Raw genomic sequence first — 18585 nt, 5'->3', positions numbered from 1 at the left:
CATATTTCCCAAAGCAGACAAGTTTATGGTTTAGTTTCAGGTTATTTTCTAGACACTTAGAAAATGATACTTGATTTCCTCAAGGTGTAGATTTTTGAACAAGCATGGCTGTTATGGACTTCATTGTGTCCTTCCAAAATTCATACGTTGAAACCCTAACCTCCAATGTAATTGCATTTGGAAGTGGTGTCTTTAGGGTAGTAATTAAAGTTGAGTGAGATCATAAAGTGGGGTTCCAATTCCCCAGGACCTGTGTCCTGGGAAGGAAGATCGCTGGAGAGATGGTCCTCTCTCTATCCATGCACAGAGGAAAGGCCATGTGAAGACACAGTGAGAAGAAAGTGGCCATCGACAAGCCAGGAAGAGAGGTTTGACTAGAAACCAACCCTGCTGACACCTTGATCTTGGACTTCCAGAACTGTGAGAAAAACAAATGTCTGTTGTATTAGCCACCCATTCGGTGGTATTTTGTTATGGATGCCTGAGCAGACTAAGACAATGGGGGAAAACAACCATTTGTATAAAGCTCATCGTCTAAATGCCAAGCAAACAAGAAAGTGGGGGCATGGTATTGAATGTTTGATGGAGTGTAAGAAAAGAATATCCATTTGACCCTGACATTGGAAAAGGTTCCTTGAAGCAGCACAGGCTTATTGATACAGGATCATGTTACATTCTTGGTGGGCCCAATCACATCATTTGTTCTGCTGAGAATAGCTTTTTCCTTAGTCATATTGCGAATAGTTATAATTGTTTTTCAGTTTTCATTGCTTAGTCTTTAGGCAGTTTAAAACATTTAATTATACTAGTGCATATATGTAAATCTATATGAAATTAAATTATACATTTTAATAGAGTAGCAATGAAAGGCAGAGCTGATAAGCTGGAAGATGCTCAAGGAGGAGAGTTAGAGCAAAATGTAAGGAAATAATTCCTCATTTTGTAAATAAGAGAGTTGAGAAATACTATCTGAAGTAAATGGATTAAGAAATAGAAAACATAGTTCTTTAAAGTTACAAAGATTACCAGTAGCAGAGCTAAAAAAAAAAAAAAAAAGAAAAGTTAAGTTCTTGGAGGAAAAGGAGTTAGTGAGTGAGCTAGAATCCGCATTATTTATAAAGATCAACAAACTACTCCGAAAGCTGTCACATCAAGAGATAGAAATATACGGATATTGTTCTGAACTGAAATCCCAAATAGTCATAAATAGGTGGTACTGGAGTCCCAATCAATAGATCCCCTCTTTGCCATACAGTTTCTGAACAAATTGGGGAGTAATACAAGGAGTACAGTTAATGGGAGATTCAATTCAACCTTATTAATAATAAAGACTACGCTGCAGTGCACGGCTTACTGTGAGAGCAGAAAGACGTGTTTAATGCACTCCAGAAAGAACTTGATCCACGCAGTCATAAAAGCGCTGGGCCACATTGTGGGAGGAGCCCACACCTGGGAGAGCTGAAGAGAATGCCTCCCCTCTGGGGCTCCAGCTCCCAGGAGAAAAAAAGAAGAAAGGAATAAATGCAGCTTGAGACCATAAATCTTTACCCCACGTCGTCTCTAATGTACAAGCCCCGCCTGCATCTACTTATTTTGTTCACTAACACATGGGTTTCAGAGGACATCTGAGCCACCCTGTCCTGTTTTTCTGGATGCTCAATAGCCTATTTTTTTTTCTTTGCTCCTGTGTGAATAAACTCTAGCAAGAGTGAGAATTCAGGGAGGACAGACCTTTATGCCCTTTGAAGAGACGGAGGTGGGCTTTTCTGACCCCTGTCCGTCACTGTTTGTTCCATGTACTCCTCTCACTCTACTGCATGAAGGACACAGTTCTTTAACCCTCAGAAGTAACCGTCCTTTCTTCCTCCATTTTTCATGTGATCAAGAACTTGGCATTTGCAGTATCTCGATCTGAGCTGTAGTGACACAGGAAATCTTTGTATGTGAAAATTTATTGAGCTGTATACTTAATGAGGGCACTTTATTCCAGTTACAATATGTGTGTTATACGCCAATTAAAAAACAAACCGTCACTTTTAATTTCTTGACAGTTTATGTCCCTGCCCCAAACTGGCACAAACACAGGTGTGGCCCTTCTACCAGTCTTGAATGATGGCAATGCGTTGGAGGTGGGGAGTTTTGAGTCCTCCATAATCTGCCAGTGTTTTTCAGTCTTTTAAATATGCCTTTCACTCAAGACTCAACTGTTTTCAATGCACAATTAAATTTCTCCGCCACCAGTTCTTTTTAACTTAGACACAAAATGTACCAGCCAATGCAAAATATTGTTTGTTACTTTTGCTGCATTAAAATAGAACAGCTTCTGCATGGCAAAACACCATGAGTAAAATAAAAAATATGGATGAAAAGATTAAAATGAGAAAATTATTGAAAACTCAAATCAAGTCAGAGGATTATGTTCTTAATATGAAGTTCTGACCAATTTATAAAGAACCCAGTAGAAAAATGGACAAAGGAAAGGAACAAAAAATTCCAAAATATGTAAAACTCCAAACACACAAACAGATGCATGCTTACAATAAAATACTAAGCAGCTATTAAAAAATGATGAAGTTCTTTTGTTTTAATATGAAAAAAATCTGAGTTCGGGTTGAGTAAAAAAATCCAGTGAATAGCATAATGTGCAGGATATGCTAAAAAATTGTGTAGAGAAGGAGAGAAGGAATGAATGAATGAGGGCACAGGTCCAGATCTGTCTAGAATATGTGTTTGGGGGCCCAGGGAGGACATGGTTAATAGGAAGAGACTCTGCAGTAGTCATAACTTGTCTTGTGTAGCCTCCTTTCCCACCCTAACCAACCCTTTAAAAAATTTGTTCGTTCTTTGTTCCTTTCCCTAAACTTGCCCCTTCGACCCCAGGTGTTTATAGTCCTGCTATACCTCTTAACATGACCAATCTCTCTGACAAACACAGTTATATCTGTGTTAGTGAATTGTTGTGGAATCCCACCCCACTCCCCAAGTTGCTAGGTAAATTTGAAGAGAGGACCTGCAGGATGAGGATATCTACCCTCCTTTCCGTGGGTGCAATGGCCCAGGATGTATGAGGCATAAGCGTGCATTTGGTACCTGTTGGGCATCTGGGGCTAGAAATGTTTGAAATGGGAATGCTTAATGATTTAATGCTCTCAGAAACCAGGAAATGCTAGAAATGATTTTATTTTGTGTGGCGTCTTTCTCCCTGGTGACTGCCTAAAAGTGCACTTATTTTATCAAAATAATAAGGTTTCCAAAGGAAAATAAAGAGCTCCTTCAGAAAGGAGAAGAAAACAGGAGGCTGTTGAAGGTACACGGCAGTGTATCGTGTGCCCGGCCCGCACCCTGCAGCCACGGAATCAAGTGAAGATGCTGCAGGAGAACAGAAGAGGAAGCAAATGCCTCCCCAAAACAGGAAGGATAAAAAGCTGAGAAACAGAGGGCCCCTGAGAAGGAAGGGTGGAAGTCCAGAGAACTGCCGTTGCACCCAGTCTTTGTGGTGAGGCAGTGCAGCCCTCCTGACCCCTGTGCACTGCCTGTGACCCCAGGCAGTTAGCACTTCCAGAGGGAACAGCAGGCAGACAACTCAGCGTCCATCAGTGAGGACTAGCCTGATGAACAATTTGTCTGTCCGCACAGCCCAAGGGGTCTTTCTCTAAAAGTGAGGGAGAACTATCTATACTACTATAGACTGATCTCCAGGGTATACTTTTCAAAGCTAGGGTAGATAAAATCATGTGCACTGTGCTACCATTTATCTAAGGGATTGACATAAATATAGATAAGTAAATAAATGGGTATATATATTTGCTTTAAAAACAAAAGGAAGATAAACTATAAAATTAAGCAAAATGGTTACTAATGGAGGAGGGAGTAGGATGGGGAAAAGGATAGAAGTGGATTTTCTTTGAATATACCTTGTTTTATAGTTTTGCTTTTGGAATCATGTATATGTTTTATGTATTTATAACTTAAACACTAAAGTAAAAACAATTCCAAAAAAATAGTAATTGAGAAAAAGAGAAATGACTCTAACTCTGTTAGAGGCATAACCATATAGTAAGTAATTATTCTAAGTGCCTTTAAAACAGTAATTTGATTGTCATCGCTAGAGGGATATTCTCTATGGGAAACTGTAGAACAAGGAAAGCGGTTAACAAAGGCAACAACAAAATTTGCAAGGAAAACAGAAGAGGGAGCGATGGGGAGTCTGAGGGGGCATATCTAAATCAATTGTAGTTTATCGACCGTATTTGGATTCTGATTCAAACAAAAACATTCTAAGACAAAACATTTTAAGAAATGTAAAGTAACAAAACATTCTAAGACAATTGGGGCAATATGGGTATTTACTGGAAATTTCCAGACATTAAGAAACCATTGTTCATATTTTAAGTATGAGCATTTTATTAAGATTAAATTTTATTTTAAAAGTAATTCTTAGGATTTACTGATATAAATGGAAATATTTAAAGACAAAATGATGCCTGGGATTGCTTCAAAATAATCCTAGGGGGAGGGAAATAGGGTGATGGGTACATGGGAGTTCACTATGCATTTTACCTTTTTATAGCTTTGAAGTTTTCCAGTCTAAAAATTTAGTTATTTACAGGGAAGCAGAAGAGGAAAAAAATCTCACTGAATGGTACATTAGCAATTGAAGTCTTTTATTTAGATTCGGGTATTTGTGTTCTCTCAGTGAGATTTAAACTCCTAGAGATAATGAACTCTTTCAGGCCACAGGAGAATGATAAAACCCTTGAAGAGATCGGAATTCCGAGGTTCAGAGTTCGTTTCCATGTGCATCTATTAAGTATCTACTAACATCAGGTGCTATAGTAGATACTTCAAAGCAAAGATGAAGATTCTCTCGTGGGAATTCAGTCTAATTGCCGACAGCCATATTTTCAAATATACAGAATTAGCAACTGACTGTCTCAACACTTTAATGAAGGTTGTGTTAAATATACTTTTTTGAGAAAGTGTAATAGCAAAAAACAAAATTACAATTCAATTTATTTAAAGTGTGAACATTTAAAAGAAACTTTCTACTTAGAAATGGTACATCAAAGGAGAATGATTACAAATAGTTCAGTACATTAATGATTAATGTTTAAAGTTCTTTGACAACCATTAAAACAACTGCTTTACTTGTTACAGATGTTCCCGGTGATGGAGATAACCAACTCACTCTTCTATGTGCCTGATTATTGGATTAATAGTTGATTCAGATCCTTGACTTTTCCATTTTTCTGTTGCCTGTTTTTGAGACACTTTATTTTTTAATTAAAAATTCTCTTAAAGATGACTGGGGGGCAGGAGATAAAAGTTAAAGCAATGTTCAAACATACTTGTTATCATGTGGCTACTTGTTAGCAGCTCTGTTAAATTTCTATGGAGAAAGTAAGTCATTGGCTAATGTGAGCCTTTGAGGTTATCATTGAAGTCTTGCCAACTCTAATCGTGTTTTTTTTTTTTTTAATTTTACAATTTTATATTTAATGCAAGATGGCTTTGCTTACCATTTTCTTTTGATTTTATATGACTTCTTTCTTGGAAGATGCTTTTTAGTAACTAATTAACACATTGGTTTTTTAGTTCTGGATTTAAGGACATACAAATCAATGTTTTCGATGTTATACTAGCACCAAACACTTTGGGAGTGAGTCCTTCAATTTCTTCTTTGGGGAGTCTATTATTTACTTCCTTTTTTTGTATTAGTCTCAGGTGTACAGCTTAGTGGTTAGACAACCATAGTGTTCCCCTCATTATGTCCAGTACCCAACTGGTACCCCTCAGTATTTCCAGTACCCAACTGGTACCATCCATAGTTATCACAATATTCTTGACTATATTCCCTCTGCTGTGCTTTACATCCCTGTGACTGTTTTGTGACTACCAATTTGTAGTTATCATCCCCTTCACTTCTTTCTCCCAGTCCCCTAACCCCCTGCCATCTGGCAACCACCAGTCTGATCTCTTCTATGAGTCTGTTTCAAGCTATGGTACATATATGTATGATGGAACGTTACTCAGCAATAAAAAAAGAATGAAATCTTATCATTTGCAACATCATGGATGGACTTCAAGGGTATTATGCTCCGTGAAATAAGTGAGTTAAGAAAGACAAATACCATATGGCTTCATTTTAATGTGGACTCTAAAAAGCAACATACGTATTTTTAAATGAAGATTCTCTATAAAGAACACCATTACTCTTTCATTGTTCTTCCTCAGAACCAAGCCTTCAGTGTACAGGCGTAGTTAACTCACACTGGGTTGCCCAGAAAAATGAAGATATGGGTTGTTTAAGGCATTTATTCTGAGCCAAGGGTAGATTTGGGAAGATAGCTTATTTGCCAGATGATAGCCAATCTATTATTTTGGTTCTAGTCTTTAACACAGACTTAGCCTTTTATATACTTACATGTGTCTAGCCATGATGAATAGTGAAAATCATCATGTCGCTGACAATTGCTGACCCATTTATATTTATACTGATGAAGAAACATTTTAGGCAATCACCTCCCAGAACAAGATTCTTGGGTTTGCTTGGAGTGTTCCTTTATTACTGTTTTGTTGTGATTTAGGGAAGGGCAGTGGAGTTTGAGAATTAAGTTTTGTATTATTATCATAATTATTATTTTCCTTCAGTTTTATGTTGATCCTAGTGATGTCTGAGGGAAGTAACAAACTTGTCTTGACCATTGCCTAATTTGATTATGTAATTCCTTGTTATTATTAAAAATCAAAAGGGTGGAAAGTATCCACGGCAAGAAATTATCCAGCAGAGACAGAGTTGTACCATCAATTACAACAGAAAAAATACTTTTCCATGTTTTTAACCTAGTTTTCAATATTTCCTCATTAGCTCTGGACCATGTTTGAGAACAGACTGCTTCAGACAGAACCAAATTAAGGTCAGTCTATTCTTCACACCTAAAAATGATAAAGTTCTTTGGAAAACTAAGGTGTAAAAAATACAGCATGAGTGGTATTTATAAACATGAGCCTTGGACTTAGCCAAGCATAGATCCCAGAGAAATTCAGGGGCAGCAGTGCTCCCTACTGGAATGTTGTGTGTTTGATACTGAGATTACACACCATAGTATGCTCTACCCAATCTGTGTGCCGATACTGTGATACACACCATAGGGAAGATGTCCTGAAAAAGGCCCACCTCTGTTGTCTGTTTTTTTTAAAAAAACCTGATCGTCAATATTATATTAGTTTCAGGTTACGGTCTGTAAAGAAATTAGGGCCAATGCTAGGAAGTGGAGGACAGAATGTAACCCAAAACCCAAGAAAGAAAAATAAACTTAAAAAGAAGACACGATGTTCTTTTTCTTATAGCCGTGGAGACTGGTTAATAAGTGGTCAACAGTCGCAGCATTAAAATAGATCTATTGCCCAATTGCCTTGATAATGGAGAAGTCATTAATAAGTTCCTCTTTCAGAAGTTGTGTATGGTCCCTCCTCTAAATATGATTGCATCTGAAATTTCTAAGATGAGTACCCAGTATTTTTTTCTTAAGCATTTTCAGTTATTTCATAATTAGAGATTTTTTTTTTTTTTTTAAGTGTTCTGATAAAGCATACCCAGGATGGGAAGGAGGCATAGTTTCCTGCCTCTATGGCTTATTGTCATTAATTAGAGCTGTCCTATTCATGATGGTAGCCATGAGCCACGTGGGGCCACAAACCACTTAACATCTGGCTAGTACACCTGAGAAATCAACATTTTAATTTAAACTAAATGTAGATATTCAATTTACATGTAAGTAAACAATTCATTTTCACCCTCCCTATTTTCTACAACTCTCTTGGCTTCTTAAAACTGCTTTCTTGCCTCTAGTGTTAAATTTTGCGAGGCCAGCCTCAAAAGAACTGCAGTTATAATGAAGCTTTTAAATTCTTTTTTGAAGTATGAAAGGCATACAGAAAAGTACAAAATCATAAGTTTACCATTTCATGAGTATATATTCCTTGTGGCTCATTTGATTTCCTCAACATGGATGTGAAATTCAGTCATGTTGTGATGCGTATTTGGAGTTCATTCATTTTCACTGCTCTATGGGAATTTAGTACGAATATACCACATTTTATCAATGCTTCTCTTCATAGACAATTTGATTATTTCAAGTTTTAGGCTACTGTGAATAATACTGTAACATTTAAAAATGTGTTCTGTGCACACACTTCTGTAGGTTCAATTCCTAGTAGTAAGTTACTGGGTAATAAGTAGAATATGCATATGTTCAGGTTTAGAAAATACTGCCAGTTTTCCAAAGTACCAAATAGTTTTACTAATCCCCACTCCTGTAAGTATGTGTATGAAAGGTTATGTTATACACCCTCATGAATACTTGATACTGTCAATCTTTTTTTTTTTTTTTTAAGATTTTGTTTATTTATTTTTAGAGAAAGGGCAAGGGAGGGAGAAAGAGAGGGAGAGAAACATCAATCAATGTGTGGTTGCGTCCTGCGCACCCCCAACTGGGACCTGGCCCACAACCAGGCATGTGCCCTGACTGGGAATCAAACCGGTGATACTTTGTTTCGCAGGCTGGTGCTCAATCCGCTGAGCCACACCAGCCAGGGCTTGATACTGTCAATCTTTTATAGTTTATTCATTTTATGAGCCTTTAATGGTGCACTATTATGGTTTTATTGACATTTCTTGATTAATGAAGATCAGCATCTTTCTTTACGTTTATTAGAAATTTGTTGTCTTTTGAAGTTACTACTCTTCTGCTCATGCTATGGATTGTGTTTTTAAATGATTTGCAGCAGATCTTTATATACTCACTTATGAGTTACAAACATCCCACTCCGCCGCTGTCTTTTTATTCTGAGTATCCCACCCCATGGCTTTCTTTTTCATTCTGAATGTTGTCTTTGGTAAACAGAAGTTTTCCATTTTATGGTATCCATTTTACCATTGTTTTCCCTCATGACAAAGGCTTATTTGGGTTCCATTTCAGAAATCTTTTCTATTCCTAGGATTTGAGATATCCTACAAAGTAGTCTCTTAGAAGTGTTATTTTGCCTTTTAGATTTACAATGATCTGAAATGCATTTTTGTATATTGTGTGAGGTAAGGGCTAAGTTTCTTTGATTTTACATGATTATCTAATTACTCTACTATAATTCATCGAAAGGATGATCCTTTCCTCCCCGTGGTAAAGTGCCATCTTTGTTTAGGGTGACCAACTCACCCGAATTTTCCTGAAACTCTCCTGGTCTTAGCTCTGAAAGTTCTGTGTCCTGTGAACAGTCAGTCCCAGGCAAATTAGGATGGGTGGTCATCTTATTTTTGTCATAAATCATGTGTGTGTATAAATATGGGTTTATTTCTGGATTCTCTTGAACAGAATAATAAGCCCATTCTGTCAATTATTTTAACTTTTTAAGGCTTGTTATCCTGTGTGGAAAGTCATCCTACCTTGTTCTTTAGTTCTGACTCTTGACTATTTTTAGACTTCTTTCATTTCCATTTTAGAATCAACTTCTTAATTAATTAATACAAATAAGAATTCCAAGATTGGGAATGCATTGGTTCTATTGGTCAATATGAGGAAATTAGATATTTATAATATTGAGCCCTCTAAGCCATGATTTATTTAGGTTTTTAATTTCTTAAATAATGTTTTGTAGTATTGTGTGTGGAGGTCATGTGCATTTATTGTTAGGTTTCTAAAAAACTGATTTTTTATATTACTGTATTTGATATGATTATATTTTATATTCTTGTTCCTGGTACATAGATATACACTTGAATTTTGTATATTGGCCTTATATTCAGGGAACTTGCTAAATTCACTTATTATCTCTGCAAGTTTATATATAGGTTAAACATTCTTAGGTTAGTTATTTTGGATTTTCTACATAGAGGCTGGCTCATAGGCTGTAGTTGCCAGCCACTGCTTTAGACCAAGTTTATACTTCTTTTCCCGGGAGCATTGTCTGTGCGGTGTGCTGGAGGCAGCAGGTGGGCCAAAGTGCTGCTCATGGGCACAGTGTGAGTCTTGAGCTATCCAAAGCTGTCCCTCCTTTCCTGGATATCCTCTAAATGGAGTCAGGTGCCAAATCCATTTCTAGCACTCCATTTCTTTGTGTTCATCCAAGTTTCCATCTGGTATCATTTTCCTTCAGCCTGAAGAATTTTCTGTCACACAGCATGTAGTGCATGTATTCGAGAAAAGATTCTCTCAGCTTTTGTTTAAAAAGGTCTTTTAACCTTCGTTTTGAATGACATTTTATCTGGTTGACAGTTTTTCTTTCTGCCTTATTTAGATGTCATTCCATCGCCTCCTAGCTTGCATAATTTCCACTAAGACTGCTGTGTTTCTTGTTTCTATCAGGGTCACAAGCTTTTCAAAGTACTCTAGTGAATATTTTTGGCTTTGCAGGCCATATAGTCTCTGTCACAACTACTTAACTCTGCCATTGGAGTGTGAAAACAGTCATAGACAAGAGGTAAAGAAATAGGTATGGCAGTGTGCCAATAAATATTTACAAATAAAAAGGAGAGAGGATAGATTTGATTTGAGGGCTGTATAGAATTTGTGGACCTCTGTTCTATATGCAACATGTTCTTTTTTTCTGGTTGCTTTTAAGAGTTTCTCTTTATAATTAAAAACATTTTTTTTTCAATTGCAGGTGACATACAATATTGTATATTTCAAATGTACAATATAGCAATTAGACATTTATATTACTTATGAAGTGATCACCCCAATAAGTCTATTATCCACCTGGCACCATACATAGTTATTACAGTATTGATTATACTCCCTGTGCTGTGTGACCATTTTTATGTCTGGTAGTTTGTACATCTTAGACCCTCCCCTTTTTACCTTCTCTTTCAATTTTAAACTAATTTGGTTGTGATGCATCTTGGTGTGGTTTTGTATTTATTCTGCTGGGATGTTAAGTTTCTTGGATTTTCCATTTCTTTACTATGTTCATGTTTTTCTTTACATACCTTTAAGCTGCCAGTTTGTCAATTCCTCCTTTTCCATAATTTCCTGAATCTGTTTCCATTGATTGGTTTTTCCCCTGGGTAGGAGTTATATTTTCCTTTGACTGCCTGATAATTTTTGATCATATGCGAGACATTGTGAACTTGACTTTCTTAAATGCTTTTATTGTATTCCTTTAGAGCAGCGATTTTCAATTGGTGTGCAGCAAACATTTTTTTAAATTAATTTTTTATAACAATAAGAAACAAAAATTCCCCTCTCAGATTTAAGACCCTTTATAATGTTATAAAGGACAATGGGCGAAGGTCTCAAGCTCCTCTAGCTGCTTCAAGCTGGACATGGTTGTCGTCCTACCTACCCTTGGGTCCAGAAATCCCTCATAAGAGTGGGGGTGTGGAGGGGAGGGGGGCCTTCCCACGTGGTGAAGGATCTTGCAGACTCCAAGTCAGTTGGCTGTCCCCGGACCACAGTGTGCTTGGTTTAACAGGCTGGCATCCTTGTTGTATTCCAGCCACTTAGTTCAGCCAAACCGTTGAGTCCTAGGAGGCAGCCATGCAGACAGGATTAAGTGAGGCCTACACGTATAATCACTCTCGTAATGAGGTCATAGGCTTATGCCCTCTGGTTCAATTTTGCTGGTTCATTTGTGTTGTTCATTAGTCTCCTGCAATAGGTGATAGTATATGGTATTTTTCTTTCGTTTCCTGGCTTATTTTGCTAAGCATAATTCTCTCTAGTTCCATCCATATTGTTGCAAATGGTAGGAGTTCCTTCTTTCTCTCTGCTACATAGTACTCCATTGTGTAAATGTACCACAGTGTTTGATCCACTCATCTACAGATGGGCACTTAGGCTGTTTCCAGCACTTGGCTATTGTAAACAGTGCTGCTATGAACATAGGGGTGCATAGCTTCTTTTGAACTGGTGTTTCAGGATTCTCTGGGTATAAGAATTTTTATAACATGCTATACCTATTTTGTCAGGGGCACTGACCTCTTTTCCTAGATTGTCACATTAAAAAAAAAATGACAACAATCAACACAACAATATCCATCTGGTGTGAATGAATCAAAATGATACTGGAAAAAAAAACAAACAGTCGGATTGGCCCCCCAATTTTTTTTTTTTTTTTGGTGTGCTGCATAATTTTAGTAATTAGTTTATATGTGCCATGAGATGAAAAAGGTTGAAAATAGCTGCTATGTACTTTGTTTTCCGTGCAGTTACTTACCAGTGAGTTTGCTTCTTTCAAGGACTGCTTGAGTGTAAAGGAGCAGTCTTTTCTCTAGGGCTCATTTAGCTCCACTACTGAGTCATACATAGCCTTTTCAAGAAACGCAAGATACAACCCAGGATAAAAGGGGAGACTGATTAGTTTGTTAGGTTAGTACAAAAGTTGAGCATAGTGAAAGGTGAGCAGGAATGAGTCAATTGAGAGCAGGAAGGGAATGGCATGCTCTACTGAGACTTGCACGTATAAAAGCCTAGAGATGGCAAGTACATGATGTCGCGTGGGCAAGAACTATGCAAGGTTCAGTATGACTGCGGGAGGGCGGAAAGGACAGAATGGAAGACAAAGCTAGTAGAGCAAGCAGAGATTAAACAATTACAGCAAATGAGTTTGTTCACAGCCATGTTTCTCAACCATTCAGCATACTATAAGTTTTAACAAAGCAGAACTTTTTGTTGAAGGAATCATGTTTGGGGCGCAAAAGCACAAGTGAAGCAGATTGTGGAAATTTTATTTCATAAAATTTATTGCAAGCCTTTATTATGTAATTTAAGTCTTTTGCTCACATTTTCCTCCTTCTTATTACTGTCCCTCCATTATAGCATTGACTTTGGAGTTCTGAAGATCTGTGTTAAAATCTCGATCTTGGGGTGGGGTATGTGTGGGGGTGGGGCTGGGCAGGGGAAAAATGGGACACCTGTAATAGAACAATTAAAAAAAAAATAACAAAAAAAATTTAAAAAAAATGATAGGTTTGATGATCTCTCATTTTACCAAATTAATGCATATACAGAAATTCATTATAAACCCATTACTTTAGAACTACAAAAAAAAAAAAAATCTCAATTCTGATTTTTTTAGCTGCATGATTTTGAGTAAGTTCCTTACTCCGTCTTTATTTTCTTTATCCATAAAAGGATAAGGGAAGGCAAAGGTATGAATCCACTTACAGGGTTGGTATAAGTTAAAAAGACATGTAAATACAATGCTTACCAGTGTCCAGCACATGGTAGCTACTCAACACGTTCATCTCCTTGGAGAAAAGCCTTAGGAAACAAACTTCTCATTGTTTTCTAGCCTAGATGTTCTTGATCCAGGTTGCACATTAAAATCACATGAGAAACTTCAACATATATTGATGCCCAGTCTTAATGTAGTTTAATAGGTGTGGGGTGGAGCCTGGGTATGGTACTATTTTTAAAAAGCTTTTTAAGTCATTCTAACATGAATTCAAGGCTTAAAACCACTGATCTAGCTAACAAAGGCTAACCTTCCCATCCCCCTGGAACCAAGGTGTGTGCGCGCGCGTGTCTAGCACACAAAGCACATGAAAACATGAGCTGTGTTAAGAAAAAACAACTGCAGGCCTTAACTGACATGGATGAGAGCTGGCAACACACTTGGCTGACTTCTCCGATCTATTTTTAATGCTACGTCCACACGGGTTATGTAACATTGGGGCTAAAGGTTTTACATAACAAACCCCTTTGACTCTGTGAATGCCAGATTGTAGATTCTACAAAAATATTTACTTCATTTCTCTAAAAAACATTTCTATAGCAAAATCTCTACTTGTATGGGAAAGCTGCAGTTTCTTTACAAGCTAGTGTTTTTTTCCCTCTGAAAATGAATAAAGTCTTTAAAGCAGTGTTTACTTTGAATCTGTTTTTTAGAAATTCCTCACTCACTTTGAGGTTCATTTACTTCCAAAGAGGACTCTTAAGAAAACGAAAGCTAACATGATGATGATATATGATGGTTTGGCAAATGTTTATAAATATCTATGGAACAACTTATATTTTAGACTTATTTTTTAAACCTGGGATAACTTTTAATTCAAATTTCCTTGCTGTTGCACTTTAACCTCTTAGTTACAGGATCACAGTAACAGTCCTCCTCTAGATGATGTTACAGCGCTATTAGGAAGTTAACATTTTCTCGTAAGTTTTCATAAAATGTGAATAACTCATTCTTCTCTACTTCAGAAAAACTTATGTTTTATAAATCTAAACTCTTTAGGGAAAAAAGAAAAAAAAACCAGGGTGAAAATATACACAAAATAGAACATTCTCATGAGAAAAGATACCATATATAAATGTACAATATTATTGAAGTACACAGAGGAAAGGATATACTGAAATTTAAGAACTGGAACAAAATACACATCAAAATGGTCATTCCAAGTAAGGTCTGTGCACTAGACAGACTACACCAGTTACGTTTTCCTTAAACTGTGCGGGGCACACAAGCATTCAACATTTTTATAAGAGCGTAGCAAAGACTTTTAAAGAGGTAGCATATAAAAAGACAATTACTTTTACAAATAACAGTCATAAAAAAAGAAAAACAAAAAACATCGATTTGAATTCAAGATGTACTTTTGAAATATTTTGTTCTTTCCAATGGGAGCTGAAAATATAATAGGCATTTGGAACCCGTCATGAAGTCCCCCCATAGCTCTAGACGTGAGGGATCTTTATTTCTACATCCTAAGGATTCTTCTGGAATCTTAATACAGATGGAAACGAGAGTCAGAGATCTCTAGCCCAATGCTGCTCTGCTTCTCTGGTTATTCAGCGGGAAGAGTGTGGGAAGATGCTTGAATGGAGCGCGAGGTGGTTCCGTTCTGCAGCTTTAGCTGTGTTAAGTGTCATGAGTCAGAGTTGCACAGGCACCTGCTGTGTGGGTGGGTTACCAGGGCTTGCATGACTGAACACATTAATTTCCTTCTTTGCAAGTGTCTCTGAAAAAATCTACTTTTATCAATGTGTCAATAAAGATTTTTGACAGGAACAGAGTTAGAGTGCTAGTTTTTCATTTTTGCCAGCTGTGAGGCCTAATGAGTTTTTTTTGTTTGTTTGTTTTTAAGCAGCAATGAGTAGCTTCATAAACTGATTACCTTGGACTTAACTACAGAGGAATAGTGATAGTAACTTTAGGTTGACCTTCAAATCAGACCTTCTCACATTTGCAAGAGGCAAAGGAAAATACAAGGGTTAGAAATATGGCACAAAGAAAAGACCTAAGCCCTGGCTGATGTGGCTCAGTGGACTGAATGCCAGCCTGTGAACCAAAGGGTCGCCAGTTTGATTCCCAGTCAGGGCACATGCCAGGGTTGCAGGCCAGGTTCCTGGCCAGGGATTGATGTTTCTCCCCCTCTCTTTCTCCTTCCCTTCCCCTCTCTCTAAATATAAATAAGTAAAATCTTTAAAAAAAAAGAAAAAAATAAAAGGCTTAAAATGACAATTAAAATAAAGCCACAGTGAGTAACAGAGATGCTAACTGTTGACTGAGGAACAAATAGATGAGAGCAGTCTAAGTATTAGCTTATTTAAAAAGTTCAGTTGGGAAGTGGTTGTGGGCCGCTGCAGGGCAACACCCCGGCGTCCCTGGAAGTGGGAAAGCTGGGAACCTGGGTTGTGCTGGGGAAGCTGCGCAGACCTGGGAACCCTCGCCGAGAACCTGCTAGGGTTAGGGACAGGCGTTTAAGCCCAGACCAATCATGGCTGGAAGACCCATCCGCATAGGAGACCAGCTGGTCCTGGAGGATGATTATGATGAGACCTATATCCCTAGTGAGCAAGAAATTCTGGAATTTGCCAGAGAGATAGGTATTGATCCCATCAAGGAACCGGAATTGATGTGGCTGGCACGGGAGGGCATCATGGCCCCACTGCCTGTGGGGTGGAAACCATGCCAGAACATCACTGGTGATATTTACTATTTCAACTTTACCAATGGACAGTCTGCGTGGGACCACCCATGTGACGAGCACTATCGGAACCTGGTGGTCCAGGAGCGAGGGAAGCTCTTGGCATCTCGGGCCATTAAGAAGAAAGATAAGAAAAAGAAAAAGGAAAAGAAAGACAAGAGGAACAAAGAGACCTCAAAAAGTCCCATGGCCCAGAGGTTGGGAAGAAAAGGCAAGGATGACAGCCAGTCCAGCGAAGAGGAGCTACAGAACAAGCAGTCCAAAGGCTCAGAGAGGTTATCTCCTTCACTTCTGCATGGGGAGCGACCCCAGAGTCCCCTTCACAGCCAGGCCACCGAAAAAGGGCCTCTGCAGGCCCCCGATGGACAGCCTGAGTGGAATGGGGAAGAGGAGCCTGAGGAGGTCCTTGCAGGCAGCTCCATCCCGCCTGATTCCCTGCAGAGCACGGCAAAACCAACAGTATTCTGTTCTGTGGCCGATTCTCCTCCCCTTAAGGAAATGGTGAGCACCACTGGTAGCCCTGCTTCTGTCTCCTACTGACCCACTTTTCCCCTGACACTTTACAATGTGCCTGAACCCAAAATGACCTTTGCTGACAACTAAAAAATAAAGGGCTTAATTTTGAAGTTCCAAAAAAAAAAAAAAAAAAAAGAAAAGACAATCTACCGAATGGGAGAAAATATTTGCAAATCATACATCTGATAAGTGTTTAATATTCATAATATATAAAGAAGTCATACAATTCAATAGGAAAAAACCCAGAACAATTGGATTTAAAAATGGGCAAAAGATCTGAGTAGACATTTTTCCAAAGAAGACATACAGATGGCTAACAGGTACCTGAAAAGATGCTTAACATCACTGATCATCAGGGACATGCAAATCAAAATCACAATGTGATACTACCTCATACATGTTTGAATGACCATTGCCAAAACAAACAAACAAACAAAAACAAAAGCAAAAAAAAAAAAAAAAAAAAAAAGAAAAAAGTGCTGGCCAGGGCACGGAGAAAAGAGAACCCTGTTGGTGGGAGTGCAGATTGGTGCAGCCACTGTGGGAAATAGTATGGATGTTTCTCAGAAAATTGAAAAACACAACTACCATTTGATATAGCAACCCCACTTTTGGGTATTTATCCAAAGAAAATGAAAACACTTAATTCAAAAAATATCTGCACCCCATTTTCATAGCAGCATTATTTACAATAGCCAAGATATGAAAGCAACCTAAGTGTTCATCAATAGATGAGTGGATAAAGAAGATGTGGTATATAAACACAATGAAATAGTATTTAGCCATAAAAAAAGAAGAAATTCTTGCCATTTCTGAAAACATGAATTGAACTTAAGGGCATCATGCTGAGTGAAACAAGTCAGACAGAGAAAGACATATACTGCATGGTCTTACATGTGCAATTAGGAAAACAAAAGCAAAAGAAAAACTAAGCTCATTGTTATAGAGAACAGATTGCTGGTTGCCAGGGGAAGGGGTTGAGGTTGGGCAAAAATGGGTGAAGGGGGTTAAAAGGTGTAAACTTCCAGATATAAAGTAAACAAGTCATGGTGATATAATGTACAGCATGGTGAGTATAACTAGTCACACTGTATTGCATATTTGAAAGCTAAGAGACAAATCTTAGAAATCCTCATTACAAGAAAAAAACTCTTTGTAACTATGTATGGTGACAGATGTTAACTAGACTTATTGTGGTGACCTTTTCCCAATATACACAAATATTGGATCATTATGCTGTATACCTGAAGCTAATATGTTACTATCAATTATACCTCAATAAAAAGTAAGTTAAAATTTGAAAAAAAAAAAAAAAAAAAAGTTCAGTTGGGTGGATTTTTAAATAAAGCTTCTATTATTTTGGTTCCAAGTCTTCCATAGGTATAATACTTTAAGTTCAGCAAATAATTTATGTGACTATATTTTTAATCTTAAAAGGAAGTCTTTAATTGCAAGCCTTTGGTATTGGAATGAAATTATCTGAATAGTCTCAGTATTATTACATAATTAGAATTTTATCTTTTTGTCATCATTTTGAAAATTGAATACATACTACCATGCCACATAAAATCCTTAAGTGACTTGATATTCATAGACAAAACTGTGTATTAAGTCTACTTGTTTTTATGGACAGTTCTGGGAGCAGCTGAGTCCAATATCAGCTCACCAAGTATTAAATAATTTACCAATTTCAGTAAATGCTAAGGCAGACATAATCTGATTAGAAACCATTATCTAATCTGTGGCTAACAGATTATGTCGGGTAGCTTAGAAATTCACCCTCAGAACAAGAGGGAGCCCACAGGGAAGGAGGTACGATAAAAATTCTTCTGGTTCATCCACTTATAGGGGAGAGAAAGCTCGACAGATTCTGCGAAGCATTTCTAGTTCTTAACCAGGCCAGTCAGTGTTCCCAGCGGGCCGGTGTCCGAGGCCTGGTCAGCAGTGGGAGGCAGCGGAACACGCATGAGGAGCTCTGTGTGTACGGCTACCACGGAAAGCTTGGGAGAAAGATAAGCCCCAAATCGCCAAAGCACTTTTTCCTTAAAATGTTTTCAAAATAGATGAGACCAATCTTCAGAACAATGCACAGCCATGGATGAGTTAAACCTTTAGGAAAAGGGGGACAACGGGATGACTCTTGA

Source organism: Furipterus horrens, unplaced genomic scaffold (assembly GCF_987537825.1).
Source record: "Furipterus horrens unplaced genomic scaffold, mFurHor1.1.pri manual_scaffold_10, whole genome shotgun sequence".
In the NCBI taxonomy this organism is placed as follows: Eukaryota; Metazoa; Chordata; class Mammalia; order Chiroptera; family Furipteridae; genus Furipterus; species Furipterus horrens.
The sequence above is the reverse complement of the archived record's forward strand: the minus strand, read 5'-3'. Positions refer to the sequence as shown.